Below are 17,579 nucleotides of genomic sequence, written 5' to 3'. Positions count from 1 at the left end.
AACAGGGATAAGCAGTGAGAGTGAAAAATAAGACTTTTAAACGTAAGCACCAAAGTTTTCCGTCAAAATTGCGATAAAGCAGAAAAATCCACAGTTTGGAGGAAAGTTTGCGGCGGCCATTAGGGCAATTTCCACGTTGGTATCACGGCGGTTGAAAAAGCGGCCAACACGTCCCCAGCGGCCGGGAGTCGGCGTGCAAAAAGGAGGAGATTCGGTTTGTCGCGCGGTCGGTCGACTAGGCCGTCCAGCCAGCCAGCCGAGTTAAAATTTAAGGCCAATAAAAAATGTGGGGACTTAAAGTGCGGCTGCAGCTTTAACAGCTCCCGCAGGAACGCGCGGCCCGGCCATCCATTAGCCGCGAGCAGAGCATGAATCACGCGCGGCCGGCCAGATATGCACATTACGCGCGGCCAAGCCAACGGCTTCTTATGCGTTCGTGATTAATGCCCGCACTGCCTACCCTATTTTTCTAGGAGACTGCTCCAAACGAGATGCCAAAAAGCCGAAAACTCGATTCGTGATGAACGGCATACTAGAATATATACATTCTAAATTTTATATTTTGGCACTATCCTTTAGAGATATGGTAAAAAATGCCGTTAAACTGTGTGAATATAATGTAACGCACTAGTTATTAGAAACACTACTTCGCTATATGGAGCTATTAATAATTTTAACAGAAACTCTGAATTGCGAATTTTGCATATGGAGCATGATTGTGTGATCAAACCAATAATGTCCTTTTTTGTGAGTAAATTTATTTTCTACTTGCTAAAATAGCATAGGCACATTACAAACCTTATTTTAACTAGCTCTGGAATTTAATTTTTTGATGATGCTGATAAATTCTTGAAGGTTGAATTAGGTTAGGCAGCCGAATCACTCGCTCGATTATTCAACACAACGTACCGAAAATCGGCGAATACGTAAACAGTTTTTTTTACAAGTTTCCTGTTTGAATCTAGCAAAAAGTGCCGCAAGAACGCCCGGCGAATAATCAGAGAGGGGAGCAGATCTCTGATGTTGTAAATATTGTGGTTAATTAATTGGATCGAGAAATTTAGGTGGGTTTGAGAATGTTTTGGCCAATTTTTAGACCTACCCGTATTTCCCTAGCGAGTTAGCATCCTCAGTGAAATTATAAGTAAAAGGAAATCGAAAACATAATTTATGTTCTAAATGAAACCCATTCCTCTCCAGAAAACTCTAAATAACACGTCCGAATGACTAACTTAAAACTAGATCGTTTATTTTTCGTGGAGTGTTGAAATAATGAAATCTAGCTCACAATTACAGTCACTGGAGTCAACGAGATAAACAAAGGACTTTTGAAAAGTGATGCGTTTGGCAGAACGGGCAAACAAAGCGGCTAAATCAATCAAGCCGGTGCGAGTACAGATTATTCGGCGAGCGCCCATCAACGGTGTAATATTTTCGGTGCGGATTGAAATTAATCGATGTCAAGTGTCAATTGTGCCGGTGTCAGCGGCAGGGCGGCTCTTGTCGTGACTTGTGCCCCGCAATTCACGTGCGTCGCGTTGTTAAAAATAATGAAGCGCTGCGTCTGGCCGCGACTGAATTAAACAAGGTGATGAAATATTCGCGCGCCCATCCAAAGAGAATGAAGCCGAGTGCCCTCTCGCCATTTTTATGGCCGCCGGCCGCAGCAGCCAACATCAATTTCTCGCCAAAATTGCTCTTGGTCAGCACCGCGCGCGCCCTAATTGGATTAATTTTACGACCCCAACTGCTTTCACAATGGCGGCCCCAAATGAAACGTTCAGACGGTGTCGTTTTCCCTTGTTGCTCGCTCTGCATACGCAAATTTCTAGCCGAATCTTGCCAACTTTTTCGCTAAACTAGCATTTGGTGTCCCTTGTGCTGTTCCATAACTTTTAATTTTTTTTCGCCTTTTGGGAGAAGTACGTTCTATTTAATGTTTGCTCTAAGGTCAAACGCAATTTAAGCTTGACCAACACAGTCTTTTTAGAAAGGAAATGTCTATTTTGAAATTTCAACGAATTAATAATTACAAGCTAACCACCCCTAGAATCTGGAATGCCCAGTTTTTTTAGAAAGTTTTTTGTTTTGACCGTATTTTTAAATTCCCATAATATTTATCAGATAATCAACTTTAAAATCAATAAAACGGGTTTGTAAATAAATTAATGTACTCTCTTATTTTCTCTCAAAAAAATCGGTTTCAATTCCTCGCTCTGAACCAAAACTCCTGTGAAAAAAATCGAATCCAAGCTGATGCTAGTGCCTACGCCCACGTTATCAAGGTTATCACCACTTTGTTGCAGGAGCATTAAGTCGTAAAAAAGTGTCTGGTGCTAGAATTTCCATAGGCCGGTCCGCCGCAAGAATCCGCAATTAAGTCGGCAGGATATGAGGAGAAACAGAGTCTTTGAGAGGTCCGCGCCGCCCTTTCATTTCAAGTGCCGGCGGCATGATGCTGGTGGTCATTAACGCGGCCCGGCGAGTTTTTTAATTAAAACTCGGCCATTTTTGGCAACCACCACGTGCTCCGAATGAGCAAATTTCTGCCAGAGATGCTTTGCCCGACCTTGAGTTTGGCAAGAGCGGAAATTGCAGATGAGAGGGACCAAAAATTTGTAAAAAAAAAAGGAAAAACTCCTTCAAATCGTTAATATTTGATTTTATATAGTAGCTGCAGATTTAAGTTATTTCTAGGGACATGCAATTTTTCAATAGTTGCTGTGATGCTCAGACCATCAAACGAGCACAAATAATTAGTTTTTAAACTTTTTTAAAATCGAATATTTCTGTAAAACCGGCAAGTCAATAATGTAATCAGGATTTTACCCGAAAATCTATGTATACTTATTATATATATATATATATATATATATATATATATATATATATATAAATCAGAGAAACACGTGGACGCGTTCGAAGACATTAAAATCTGTAAAATAATAAAAATACAGTAATTTTCCAATGGAAGAAACGAATATTTTTCGGTCTAACAATAAGTGGAGAAGACAAAAGCGGGTATTTCACTGATACCAGTTTGAAAAATAACTAAAATTTAGAACTTTTAGAAACCGCTTATTCCCCAGTGGCCATCCACGTTGCCACCACGAAACCTCGTCCGTGGATTTTACGTGGATGAGTTCCACGAACCTATTTCGACATTTTTTCTAGTGCACTCATTTAAAAATACTTTCCCTTTCGATGTTTGACCATTTTTGAGCAGATTTAGTTTGAATTTTTGGGTTTTTAGGGTAAAATTAATGTCCGTGGAACTCACGTGGATGATCCCCGCAATTTCCCAAATTGAGTTTTTGAAGCTCTTTTTGTGCCTAAATTATCGGTAAATGAATTAATTGCTCCTCTAAAGCTATTTCATTTAACTTTTTTTTAATTTTTTTGTAAATTTTACTTCGTGGAAGGGTCTCCGTGGATGCTCCGTGGATGTTCCGCGGACGATCCACGGAACTCCGTGGATGCTCCGTGGAACTTACGTGGATGATCCCCAATTTCCCCAAATCGTGTTTTTCATTACTCTTTTGTGTCTAAATTATCAGTAAATGAATTTAAAGTGCTCATCCAAAACTAGTTTAGTTGATTTTTTTTTAAATTTTGTAAAATTTCCCAGCGTGGAAAATTTTTCGTGGATGCTCCGTGGAACTCACGTGGATGATCCCCAATTTCCCTAAATCGTGTTTTTAAAACACTTTTTTTTTGTCTAAAAATTATCGGTAAATGAATTAAGTGCTCCGCCAAAGCTATTTTATTTAATTTTTTATTATTTTTTAAAATTTTACTTCATGGAAAGGTCTTCGTGGATGCTCCGTGGATGCTCCGCGGATGATCCACGGAACTCCGTGGAACTCACGTGGATGATCCCGAATTTCCCAAAATCATGTATTTATAACAAATATTTGTCTAAATAATCAGTAAATGAATAAAGTGCTCCTCCAAAACTATTTTATTTGATTTTTCTTTAAAATTATGCGTAATTTCACTTCGTGGTAAGGTCTCCGTGGATGCTCCGTGGATGCTCCGCGAATGATCCACGGAACTCTTAACGCAAAAATGGAAAATAGCACGTTTGAAGCAAATTGTTCAGTTCATAAGCTGCCCCTTATCGCTTTTCTAAATTCATTAGTCACGTCGTTCTTGCTTAAATTTCTAAATTTTGGAAATTGGTTAAGTGTCCGTGGAGTTTTCGTGGATGAATACCCGGACACTTAAAAACATTTTTGGTTCGTTGGTATTTCTTAGGTTAATTAAATTTTCATTTTTAATTAATAAATCATCATAAAAGTTAATTACGAGCTCAGAAAACTCAATATTTTCAAATATATTCCAAAATCTAAACTCGCCACCTCGCCAGAATAGCCACTGCTGCGATTCAAACTTTTGGAAAGCGCGCGCACTCTCACTAGCCGCAGCGAGCCAATGAGCGTTGCGCTTGGCTGTTACTGCTGTTTGTTGACAGACGCAGACGGCCGACGACCGCGAGCGCGCGCGATCTGAGCGCAACGGAAAAGCCGTTGGGCAACGCCGCCGCGTAATTAATGTCAGTTTTCGGCCGCAAATTCTTCCCCAAGTCGTCCAGCAATATTCTTATGATGTCGCGGTGATTGCTGTGAAATACGAATCAAGTTCAACCGTCCCAGCAAACATGCCGCAAATCAAAGAAGGTATGTACATAGGGACTTGAAATGCATTTGATTTGTTCTCACCGCTACAGTCAGTTATCATACACCAATTTGTTATTTTGTAATTAATTGTTTTTACAGATCCGTGCCCGCGGCTTGCTTTTGTGGCAGTTGTTGCGAGCTAAGGAGGCAAGCTCGTCGAACCAGTGGCGTGGCTGGCTCAATTGTCCGCATTGCTCTCCTCTGGAATTGTCTGGGAGTCTGACAACAGCAAAACAGAGCTGAGAAGCTGACGGAGGCTTCATATCTTCGCTGTCACCGTTCCAGGTAAGCAGTTAAATGTTTGGCGCAATAATGAATATAAATATTAACTATCTGTAATTTATTTTTCAGTCTTGAGTCTGCTGGTGCTTCTGGACTCGGATGGAATCAATGCGACTCGAGTTCGAGACGAATAGCTACGTGTGACAGGACGGACAGGTCTTGGAAATGCTGGACCACTACTTTGAAGAAGATTGAGTGTGGTACTGTGTATTGTGTTTTTAAATGGGTCTATTTTTGAGCTCAATTGTTGTAGTTTATACATAATTCATTTTAAGGCTAATTATGTTGCATACATATACTTGTATTGACTGTAATAATGTTTGTATTACAATTAAATCAAATTTTCTTGCATGAAAGTTTTGGCAGGTTCATATTTTAAATTAAAGCCATTATAAGTTTTAAATTCACCATTTTTTGCAAAAGCCTCTAGTGTTCGAAGTCAGCGCAGCCATATATATGTACTTCCAAGTTTCATACCCATGCACTTTGGTTAAGGATTTAATTCTACTGATTTATTTTCCGGATTTTAAATTATTTATTTTGAATCTGAAAACCAAAATCAGTTTAGCCAATCTCCGTATAAACATGTAAATAATATTTGAACAAATTTGACGTTTTTACGGTGATTGGCTAGACTGACTTATGTTTTTAGCACATCAAATCAAATCAATTAAAGGGTTTTAAACGCAGAGTGGCATGATCGTGTCTTTATTCTCAGTGGAAGTGCATTAAAATCAAAGTAGCAGTTGGCGCCAGACAGCCACTAAGGGGTTTTTGAAACTGTTGAATGTTCAACAATTTTAGCTTTTTTAAATTGATTGTCATCTCTTGTTCCTCATCACCTTATGGCAACAACCAACAACTGTAAATTGATAAAATTATCTGTATCGATCGATTGTTAATGTGTATTTATGTAATATTTTTGTAAAAGAAATAGTATAAATAAATAACAATTTTAAAATTCAAATGAATGAATTTTATTTGCGATTTTACTACCCAGAAAAATGAAACACGATCCACGAAAAATCCCCAGCGATTCCACGTACCCGTTCCACGGGGAATCTCCATAGATCATCCCCGTGGAATCTCCATAGATCATCCCCGTGGAATCTTCATAGATCATCCACGTGGATACCACGTATTTCGGGCGGACAATTTCTACGGGGAATCCCCGTGGACCATCCACGTGGTTTCCACGTGGGATCCGTGGATCATCCACGTAGGATCCCCGTGGAGTCCACGTGGAATGGCCACTGGGGTTCTTCTCAGAATTCAGTATTACTAAACAAATGATTTTGTGCTAAAGACACTGATAAAAATAAATTTACTGCATTATTTGGAAAAAAAATTTTGTACATGCAAGTCAATTTTGTAGCGTTTCAAAAGGGCTGATTTTTTGCTGACTATTTTAGTCTCAACGCGTGGAAAAGTTGCATCTAATCCAGTGACGCGTGCATAAATTCGACACGTTTTCAGGGTGAGAGGGAGCGAGGGCGGCAGATGCAAATTAAATGAAAACAACTCGCTCTTCCCTTTGAGGCCGTAAAAAGAAGTTTTTCGAAAAAATGATTTCCACATGCAAATACGCCGGTGCAGCAGTTAATTATGAATCATGCATGAGAGCCTGCGATACGGTATTCACAAAGTACCCGGCAACGACGACGAGAGTGGAGCGATAAAACAGCAGGCAGGTGATGTTATTCGGGCGCGTCTTGCGCGCCATTTGCATATGATGCGGTGCAGAAAGAGTGGTGGACGCAAATACATGCTCTCTTCGCCTCGTGCACTCTCTCTCTCTCTCTCTCTCTCTCTCTCTCTCTCAGAACTAAACGCGTAAATCGACGCAAAAACGGGCTTGGCGCAAATAAAAGCAGCCGACCGCGCTTTACTCATTCCGCACACGGCTTTGAAAGTGATACCTCTGCTTAGTAACAGAGACAAAGATGCAAAGTGATGAAAAATTGAATTTGAAATTTGCTTTACTAGTGCTTTCCTTTTTTAATTTCCTTTTAAGGTCATAAGATGGCTTGACTTGAAAAAAGCAGTCTCAGAAATAATTGTAGAGAAGGGCGGTTATTTTCGAAAACATTTTTTTGTTTGTTGTCCACCCACCACCATTAAGTTGAAGATCATTACTGTGGAAGCCAGTGACACTATCCAACTTATTAGGGAAGCCATATTTCACCATTGAGAAATATGCAATCTTAAAAGCAATTTTCAACAAGTCGAGATCATTGCTTGCTGCGCCAGCAGTGGCCGCGTGCATGTTGATCTGCGGGCTCAAAGTTATGGGTGCAAGTTTCGAGAGCACTCCAACCGCCGCCGTCTGCTTCTCCTTTCAGAGTTGCTCTACAAAGACCACCGACTTTAATCAACTTTCGAGTGTGTTGCTCAATTATTCAGGCGGAAAATGAAAACCTGCCGTTTGTCCGCTGTCAAATTGCACCATGCAATTCCAACATCTCGCGTTTACGAATCGATGCTATAATATAATAGTTCAAATCTTCTCAAGCAATGAGATTATTATTGATTTTAAACTATCATTTTGTAACTCACTACTTTATTTGTAAAATGTAGATTGAGTCGTTAATTGATTTGAAATTTAATCTATCCATAGAGTGATTTAAGTTTTCCCTTTCCTCATCGTTGAAGTATTCTTTAACCATCTTAAAATCCCAACCCTACCGCAAATAACGCAGTCTTGAATTGTTGGGCGTTGTTTTGCAAGTTGGCGGCCCAAGTGGCGCGCCTAGCGGTGCGGAATGCGCTCATCAAAATTTCAAGCCGTGCTGCACTTAATTGCAGTTGCGAACGGCAAGAGAACAACAGCTGCTGCTTCTTGCACTCGACGCGGCGACGTTGCATAATTGAAATTGGAAAAGCTGCTCGAGTGATATTCAATTCCGTCAGACGCGAGAGCTTTCTATTTGTCTTTGCCACTGCGCCGAGATTATTAATTAACACGGCGAGCACTCGGCTGGAGCGGCTCGCTTGTTCAATAATAGAAATATCGCGCGCACCGCCAACTTGCTCTCATCGTCTTGATGCTAAACAAACGCACTCTGTCGGAATGAGCGAGGCGGCCCTTTGCCGCAATTTTTGCGATCTGACGAGCCAAGTTCGAGAGTTGTTGCGGCCATTAATTAAGTGAAATGCGTCCCGCAACACCCACTTTGCCACTGCGTGTCTCTGGCGGCTTTAGCTGAGTGGCAAGTTTGGCACGTTAATTTAATTGGACGGTGGAGCCATTTTTGCCCTCCATTAGCCCAAGTTCCGAATTCCGCTGTTGATTTCTGGGAAAGGCTCTTAACGGAAGGAAGGAGCGCTTCCAGCAATGCCTGTAATTCACTCGCCTTCAAAGCCGAAAGGACCAGCGACACTGTGGATGGCAGCCACCCCATGTCCGGCTTTGCCTAAAATCCTTGGACAGTGGCGCCACTGTTGGCATTCACACTAATTACGTTCTTTGCTTGGATGTCTCTCAATTTACAATTAGACACATTTAATATTTAGTTAGTACTTGAATTATAATGTTGCACACCATAGCCAGAATTTTAACCAAGCCGTTGGCTCGCATTGTTGAATGCATGCTCATAGTGTACTGCAGCGATGTCTTCAGGGGGCGAGTGCGGGCCGATTTACACCTACGTTTGACTTTCTTTCATAGCAATGACGAGTCCATTCGGAATTGGGAGATATGCTTTCAGCAGTCCAACATAGTACTTGCTGAATGCACCTCTCTAGTATGCGTGAATTAGTTTCACGGGACGAATGACTAACGTTTCAATAAATAGACGCTGCTGTTGGGACAGTAACATGAGCTGGTCCATTTCTGGACTGGGCTTCCTCAAATGAGGCTCGTGCGCCCATTTTATTCGTTCGCCATGTTATTTGGACACGCGAGATTTCGCGAGTCGCTTTCAGGGAGTCTATCACCTCAAAAGAAATAAATACTGATTAAAAAAAATCCTAAAAAATTGTTCACGTGAATTCAATTGAATGCAGCATTTCAGTCGTGGAATTGCTTCATTAGGATATGGCTCGTACGGCTGAACAATGAAACAGAGCAGAATGGGTTAAATTTGAAATTGTTGAAAACATATATCATGTAATCGCAATTTTCTATCTCTAGAGCAAACGCACACATGGAGAAGAGCTTAGGATCCATGCACAACTGCCGGCGGGGAAATACAAATTGGGCAAAGTTCGCGAAAAAGTCGAGCCAGAGCGATTTGTAACGCCACAAGGCGGAGGTATAACAGCAGCGATCAATTCTTCCTTTTCACCAAAATGAACAACAATGCGGCGAAACATCGTAAAAGTAGATGGAGCGCTCGTCACATGCACGCTGGGAGAATTTCAATTAATGTTTCCAATCTCATAAATATTTGACGCGTTCGATTTTAACGGCGGTCGTTTTTCACGTTTAATCAAACGCACGCACGGAGGTGCGCGCGAAAAAAATAAAACGAACGAGAGAGAGGACGCCTTGGCGACGAGATTGGATTTTTTTCAATACCATATTTAATTTATGGCTCGTTATTTCAAAGCCTATACGGAGCGAATGAAATAGCGCCGCTGGATTGGATTTATGGCGCAGCAAAAGCAATCTATTTTATTAATCTATACACTATACTTTACGGCCAATCTAATGACATGGAATCGTTACGATGGAAAAGGCTGTGCGGTTAAAGCTCGCGGCTTTGATTTTAACTCTCGACATTGATCCCGTTGACATCATTGCCTTTCAAATGTAAAAACTATGCTTTGCAGAATTCTTGGAACAAAATTGCGGCAGAAATGCATGTTTAAAATTACGATTGCTGCTTGACTCTAACAGTTTGCAGATGTCAAGTTTTTTTGCATTCTTGAAACAAAATTGGTCAAGGGTTGTGACCACCAGCAGGGTGCATTATTTGTGGTCTATATCCCATGAAATTGCTTGCTGAGTCAGCGTTGAATTTTGTGCAAACCCGATTCTGTGGCTGATCGATAATTTAATCAGGGGTTTTGATGGAAATTTCAGTAGAAACATAAAGTTTTACAATTCTCCGCGCTTTGAGGAACGTTCCATGCCTTATTCTTTAATTTTTCAGGGAACCACGATCCCATTTCAAAATTCCCAGAAATAGCGTACTTTTCCATTAGTCACAGTTCACATAGAATACATTGGACGTGATTTTTGATAACAAATATTTTCCAACGATCAAATCGTGCAAATCGGTTATTTGTTTATGCGTATAATTATCGTTTTTAGTGGAAATGGAATATGTGGCTATTTCACTGATTGCAACGTTATGAAACCGATTACTTTCCTCAAAATTAATTATTAATCATATATATTATTCAGTGCTAAGCCCCCTACTCACTATTTTGAGCAAAAATAGATTGCAAACGTCTTGGTATCAGTGATACATCTGGAAAAGACAGTGTTCTTGTTAATTAGAGCAGCGACAGCAGAACAGTTGAGCATCGAACCTTAAAAACCAATCACTCTAAGCCCATTTGAATGGAGTTTAATTTTCGCAGCTACCAAGTCTATCACATTTCAAACGTGCCGCGAGCGAGCGCACTCGCTCGTCGTTTCTCTTTGCCTTTGTGTTTGCTACAGCGCCGGCGGCAGTTCCCGATCCAATTGGCCGCATTCCGCATCGAGCTCGTCTCCACATTCCGATCGGGAAAGAAATCCTTCTTCCTCTCCGTGACATGCACGTGATGACAAATTAATTATGTACATTTCGCGGGGAGCGAACGAGAGAGAGAGAGATAGAAAGACGGAGGCAGCTTTGTAATCCCATTTTCCGCCATCCATATTTATAATTAAACAAATTACATCTGCAAAGGCAGCAGCGTTCGCTCGTCTAATCCAGCGCGGAGAGGCGCATACGTGCGTGAGCCCCTAATGAGTTATGCATCGTGCCAGTGCGAGATAGATAGAGAGAGAGAGATAGAGAGAGAGAGCACACGGGCTCAAAGACAAAGACGGAAGGGTTTCGTTTGCAGCGGCAGCTACTTAATAAGTAGCACCACAACTCTTGCTTGCAAATTTGCACACGGAATACTTGAGCAGCTTCCCTCTTACACTCACACACATACGTGTGTTTGTTGAGAAAATAGGATTGTCGGTGCAGTAGCAGCAATTTCGAGATGTACGCGAGCTGTAACGTGAATCCAACGTCGGCGAAATTGTTGCGCCATTGGAAAGTTACGTACATGTCTGCTCGACGAGTGCACCTTTTTATGCAATTTAACCTCTTTCTAGATGCTCGTAACCAGCGCACGATAATTTCAAACTTATCTAAGGAAAAAGTTAGTTCACTTTGCAGTGGTGAGTTCTAACTGTTAGTTGGAAAGGGATAAATAAGTGATTTATTCAACTCAAAAGTGAGAAACACACGTATTGCGGAACAAAAAGTTTTATTTTGCCGATAGGGATAGTCATTAGTGTTTGGAGCCTGCACCTTTGAAATTTCAATTTTCTGGTGCTTAATAATGAGCTACAATTTAAGAAACAAATCCTGCTTCCATCAATTTTGGGCTTTAAAACAATTCTTTGGATGTAATGAAACCAAAACCAGTGCAGCTAATCGCGGTAGAAACGTGGATAAACATTTTTTTGGTCTAGAAAAATTGACTATGGTTTTCCACCATGATTAGTGGAACCAATTCTGTTTTTTAGCACGTCAAATGGAATCTTTTAAAGCAATGCCTGCAAAGCAGCAAGTTTAAATCTGAAATCCCCGTGCAAGTACCTGAAAATTGTAACCAAACGTCGGGGTCATCTGTCGGTCACTATGAACACTATAGAGTTTTCTAATTCATGGATCTATAAAGAAATAATTAACACTTACCTATTGAAGTTGAAGTTTCCAGGTTGGTTATTGACTTTAAAGTTGCTGATATCATTTTATGTTTGTGCTACACAATTCCAATTACTTGCGATTAATTTTAAACATCCAATCAATCTGATGTGAATCTAGTATCTCATTTTGTTGCTACATTCCAATTTAACGATATGAAATTCTATACGCAAAGAAGGCGTTGAGCACAGACATAATTCCCAACTATTTATGTCTGAAAGAGGCAGGATAATAAGTTCGTGCGCTGGGAAAATCAAACAACAATTTTCCATCATCTGCAAAGTTGTGCAGCGTTGTTTGCACGTGTTCCGCCTTGTCTCCAGATTCCTCTGTTCCACTGCGAAATTCCATTTCGCAAACAAGTGCGCCATAAAATTGGATTCCAGGCGGAGGAAGGTGCACGCGGCGGCGGCGGCGGCAGCGGTTATTACACAAAGCGTAGGGGCCGACTTTATTTCCACTTTTATTAATGCGCCACGCACTCACGACCATTCGCTCTGGAAATAAGGAAAAGAGCAAAAACAAATGCAGAGGCCGAGGCCGCGGAAAATTGGCTCTCTACAAAAGATGAATCGACTTTATGATTGCCAAACAAAACACACGCTCTCTCGTCTTTCAAACTTTCGCACAGTGTTGTTTGTTGAAAGTGAGCTCATTTAAATTTCCTCGCCGAGCATATGCATATTCACGCGAAGTCAAGTTTGCACAAGCTGATTTGTAAGCAGTAAGGCTGTCGGAAACGGTGAATTCACGAGCGTCTGCCTGCGGCAATAAATTCGAGTTGGTCTGCATCTGCAAGTGCAATAAAACGACATATTGATCGGGGAGAGAAGGAGCGAGCCGGCTGTCGAGCCAAGCGCCTCATCAACTATTAACCAGCAATTTGGCTAATTGCGTTTGCCGATCCGCAACACAACGAACGCTGCCATCATCCGCTGCTTCGGTATGTATATGTAAATGTACACACACCGAGTGAGTGAGCTTCAATATTTTAATCAACGCATCGTTTATATTCCGCAGCAGCGAAATTAAAATGAATTACCATTCGGCCGCGCATTAACGACCTTTCGCATGAAAATTTCACTGAGCTCCGATTGATTTAGCGCAGTCGTAAATTCAGAAGTTCCGGCGAAATATGAGCTGACAACTTTTTCCGAATGAATACTAAGTGTAGTGCGTTGCGGCAAAAATGTTGAAATTTTATTGAGTTTGCAGCACAGCGACAAAGAAGTCGAGTCAATTGTAACTATTCAGCAATATACAGTATTGAGGCATCATTGTTGACCGGAATTTCAATTGAAAACTAAATATTAATTCTATTTTTTTTAATTTTTTATCTGAATCTACTCAGCGAGTCGGATCGAATGATGTGCGAAAAAATGTTTACATAATGATAAAAATCAGCACTTTTATATCAAATAATTGCCCAAAATATCTGATAATTCTATCCATCTGTGAAATTGATTAAAATACAGCAATCTTGAAGAAAGAACGCGACACTGTCTGTCGTTTTGGTAAAAAGTGCATTCGCTTGTTTGAATTCCACTGTTGACCGAGCAGATGGATCGAACATGGCAGCTACCTGATTGACTGACTGTCTGCGAGAGAGTCAATATTGGGCCGCACTCGTCTGATCCATCGCAAATGCAATATATTATTTCCTTTTCAAATCGATTATCGCGAATTCGCCGGCCGGCGACTCGTAAAATTGGCAAGAAAGGAGGGAGGCGCGCCCGCAGGGAACGGTGGAATGCTAATATCGGCGTCGGGAGTGTTTGCCTACCTGCTGGCAGCCTGCGAAAAACGCCGTGTAGGCCAACCCGCGCAACAGATCCGTCGAGCCGGTGGCATACCTTTTGAGTTGGAGATGAATGACATAAAGAGCGGTTAATTTTTTCTTCAGAAGCCGTGCTTTTCGTTCGATATCCGTTGGCATCACACATATGCTTTGATTGAAATGTCATTTTTTAGGGAGCATTTAACCGAATTCATGAACTAAAAAGATGTCTTTTAAAAAAGAAAATGAAGTTGATTGCTTTTAATTTTCTTCCTAACTGTAAAATTGCAACAAGGAAAACTTATTCTGATTTTCTACTCTTTTTATAAGAGTTATACGCAGTTTTTAATCGTAATTTTAAGAGTAGTAAATTTTTGTAAGTTATATTTCGCTTTTCAATAGTTTGTACATGCCATCAAAACGGACAAGGCAAGGGTTTTTTTCATGTTGGAAAGATGTGTGAGTGTGAAATATGTAAAATGGTCGAGAGTAGCAACATTTTCTTCGCTTGATATATGCATAAAAGAAATAAAATCTGGCAAAATAATATGTCTAAAAATAGCAACAAATGTTTCAGGATGTTAAAATAGGAAAATAACTTTCTAGAGATGGAAAGAGATGTTTTAATTATACGGCTTGTTTTGAAACAAATAAAAAAGATTTATTAGGTGAAATTCTGAAAAATTCCTGATTTTGTAATGAGATAGATTTATTTTCCTATTTAGCCTATTTACTATTTTTTTTATTCTTATCTACTGTTTATTCCACAAGCTTTCCTGCAGATATAAGTGGAATTTTAGCTGCATTTTAGCATAACTTAAAGCGTTTAAGTAAAATCTGGGGAATATATGAACTTATATATGACCATTAGAAACAACATTTTATAAAATAATTAAGATTAAGTCATCGGCAGGCATAAAATCCACTGTAATTCTAAAAATGCAAAATTAGTCAAGCCGCGGAAGACCCGAGAGCATTTTCATTTTATTTTTCCAATTCAAAAGTGCAAAAGTGTGTGGAGTGGAGTGTGGTCGAGTGGTGCGTGCAAAAGCAGCTGAAAACTTGGTGGGCCACTCGGTTGCATTGTCTAGCATGGTTCCGCTCGGCGGCAGGGATTGTGCGGGCGAGACCGGCCTGCAAGCCAGCCAGCCACCCTTTTCATCCAACGCTGCTGCTGCTGCTGTGTGTATGGCGCTGGCGTTGTATGCAAATACACGCGTTATTGTGCATTGTTTGGCGGGCCGAGGACGCCATTGGCTTGACGCGTGCTCTGTCAAACGTCCACTCGGCGCGCGCGAAAGCCCGCTAATTTATGCAGACGGACGCTTCGCGCCACGATGCACCTTGTTCTCGCCGGCTGAGGCGGAAAATGGTTTTATGCTCTTTCACTCATCACGCTGTCTGATGGGATGTTCGCCCTCAATTCCCATTCGCCGACAAGCTTTGTTGTTTTTCCTCCACGCGGCTAAACAAGAGCGGATTGACAGCGCGGACTAAATGATTTTTTAGCCTGCTGTACTTTGTTTTTATGAAGTGTTCGAGATTTACTTGTATCAAAGTTGCATTTTTTCCACGGCTGGAATTTTCGGAATAAAATAACAGCAAGAAAAGTTCGATTTTTACCATGCAAAGTGACCACTCAATTTTAAATACTTAAAATCCTTGAAATAATTTTTTAAAGAGTTTTTAGCGTCTTAGATGTGTGCAAGAATTACCAAATTTATAATTAACAGCAAAATAATAAGGGTTTTCCAGATTTTCAAGCGTTCGAAAATGTAATTCGTGTATTTAATTATTCCAAAACCAGATTTAAAAAATTATTTCCGGAAATTAACCACTTGAAGTCTGTTTGTCAACTGTCCACAATTTTGATGGCATCAAAAGCCATGAGTGACGAGCTTTTCAATGAAACATATTTTGCAAATCTGTGCAGCTCACCAGAGATCGAATTTAATTAGTCAGCAACTTTTAACAACTCCCGACGGCGGCAATCAAAGTTTAATCGGGTTTTGCTCGTAAATAATGGAATTAGACGGGCGGCGCGCGATTCCTACTGCTCGCCGACCCAGCTCTCACTTCTTTCCGCCGGGATAAATTATTAATTGGAGATTGGATTAAGTTGGGAGCTGCTCTGGCTGGCATCGGGCTCGTCCCAAATAATAATTCTTGCTCGCCAGCTTCCTGCAGCTCGCCGTCCGCCTCGCCGAATACAAAATGCGTACATCTGCATCACAAAGGCATTAAATTCCAGCCGTCCGCCCTGCAAAACACGAGCCAGCCGACCTTTCTTCTTGCTCTCTTTGTTCTTTTCCGCGATATTGGAATTTGGGCCGCGCGCGCGATGGCTAATAAATAAATCTTCCGCCCAGATCGGCCTTCTCCCTGCCTTATTTATGCTCCTTTTTTGCTCCGACGGCACTTCTTCCTTCGCCGCCCCGCCTTCCTCTCTTTCTCTCTGCTCCATTCGCAATAAGGGCCAAACATTAATAAGCTACTTCATCCTTCATCCATGCTCATATTTAATAATGAATCTCGGCCATTTTGAAGATCTACGTCTGCGAAGAATGCAATCTTTACGCTCTTACATTGAGGCAAATTTGGCAAGTAATTTGTTAACTTCGGAGATTTAAAAATAAAATTGTATTTTCGATTGGTGCAAACGTTACTTTAAGCATCTACCTTTCTTAAAGAGAAAGTTTATTTTTAAAAATAGTCTCAACCCACGATGAGGCATAATTTTAAAGGAAATTCTTAGGATTTAACGTTTTGGTTGGAGTTAAATTAACTGAATCCATGAAGCCTCTGGTGAAATTTGAATCAAGTCGAAAATTCTCGATTCGAAAATTTTGATAGTTTTCGCACGCTTTAGTACAAAATAGTTAAAAATAGGTGCCTTTTTTGTTTAATTCAGTTTGTTTTTAATTCTTAGAACAAGGGGACGTTTTGAATTTTATAACTTTTTCGCAAACAAGGGACGTTTAATATTAAATATCATCATTAACAACAATATATTAAATAGCAAAAAAGTACGTATTTAAAAAGCGAGCACGTCTAATTTAGTTTGTCAAAACCCAAAGCAAAATACGTTTAGCTTTGGCATGCCAATCAAAATAAATAAGTTTATTTACAAGCCTGAGCCTAATTGACTATCGCATTTAGCACCGAAAATGCTGTCGAATCGGGAAAAACGGGCCAAACTCGGGACCAAGCGCCGCGTGCGACTTTTTGCGGGCGTGCGGGCGGCGCTTCTCCAGCTGGGCAAGCGCTATTGATCCGTCTGGTTCGGCTAGCGGCCACGGCGCGGCTCCCCTGAGGCCGGCGTCCGATGCAAATGAGCAGCCAAGGAGCAAGTTCGTTCGGCCCGAATTCGACCCTGTTTGCATAAACATACACATTTCATCTGCGTATCGGCGGACGGGTGGGTGGGTGGACGTGTGATGGGAGGCGCGAAATTAAAAACAAATACGCCAAAATTTAATTCATACCCGGCGCGCGCCAGAGTAAACACGCGCCCGCCACTTTTAATTACGAGCATTTGTGCTGGAAAAACTACGGCGGCCGAGAAATTTCCCCGAGCGTATCACGTACACAGCGAATTCAATATTTAATTGAAGTACTCCCTCTTGCGTTTTTGCCAAACATTGCGAAATTTGATGTGTATACATCGCAAGCGCTCAGCAAAGGTGGAAAATTACCACTTCAGCATTCTGACTCCAATTAAAATGGGTTAAACATCCTACGTTCACACACCAAGCCCACGAGTAGGCATATCTAATAAAGATTCCATAAGTGACACAGTAATTTAAGTTTTAATTACTCGACATTTTCAACATATACGGAACACTACTAATTATTTTAACTAAATTAACATTGTTTCCAAACAAAGTTTTTCGCATTTCGCACAGTTAAAACTTTTACTCGAGTCTGTTTGTTGAGCAATTTAGTAACTGCGTGCAGTTAAGAGATTTTATATATTATGAA

General features: G+C 40.8%; 1 protein-coding gene and 1 long non-coding RNA gene across 2 annotated transcripts in view; one reads left to right on the top strand and one right to left on the bottom strand.

Moving 5' to 3' along the window:
* The window catches only part of LOC135934027 (uncharacterized), a 170,762-nt gene that overhangs the window by 30,335 nt on the left and 122,848 nt on the right, over positions 1 to 17,579 (bottom strand). The window lies entirely within an intron of this gene.
* Positions 3,085 to 5,928, top strand: LOC135934065 (uncharacterized). Its single transcript, XR_010574059.1, has 3 exons — positions 3,085 to 4,679; positions 4,779 to 4,964; positions 5,031 to 5,928. It is a non-coding gene; the product is annotated as an uncharacterized LOC135934065 (long non-coding RNA).

The sequence above is a fragment of the Cloeon dipterum genome, chromosome 1, assembly GCF_949628265.1.
Source record: "Cloeon dipterum chromosome 1, ieCloDipt1.1, whole genome shotgun sequence".
In the NCBI taxonomy this organism is placed as follows: domain Eukaryota; kingdom Metazoa; phylum Arthropoda; class Insecta; order Ephemeroptera; family Baetidae; genus Cloeon; species Cloeon dipterum.
This window is presented reverse-complemented; position numbering and strand designations above follow the sequence as displayed.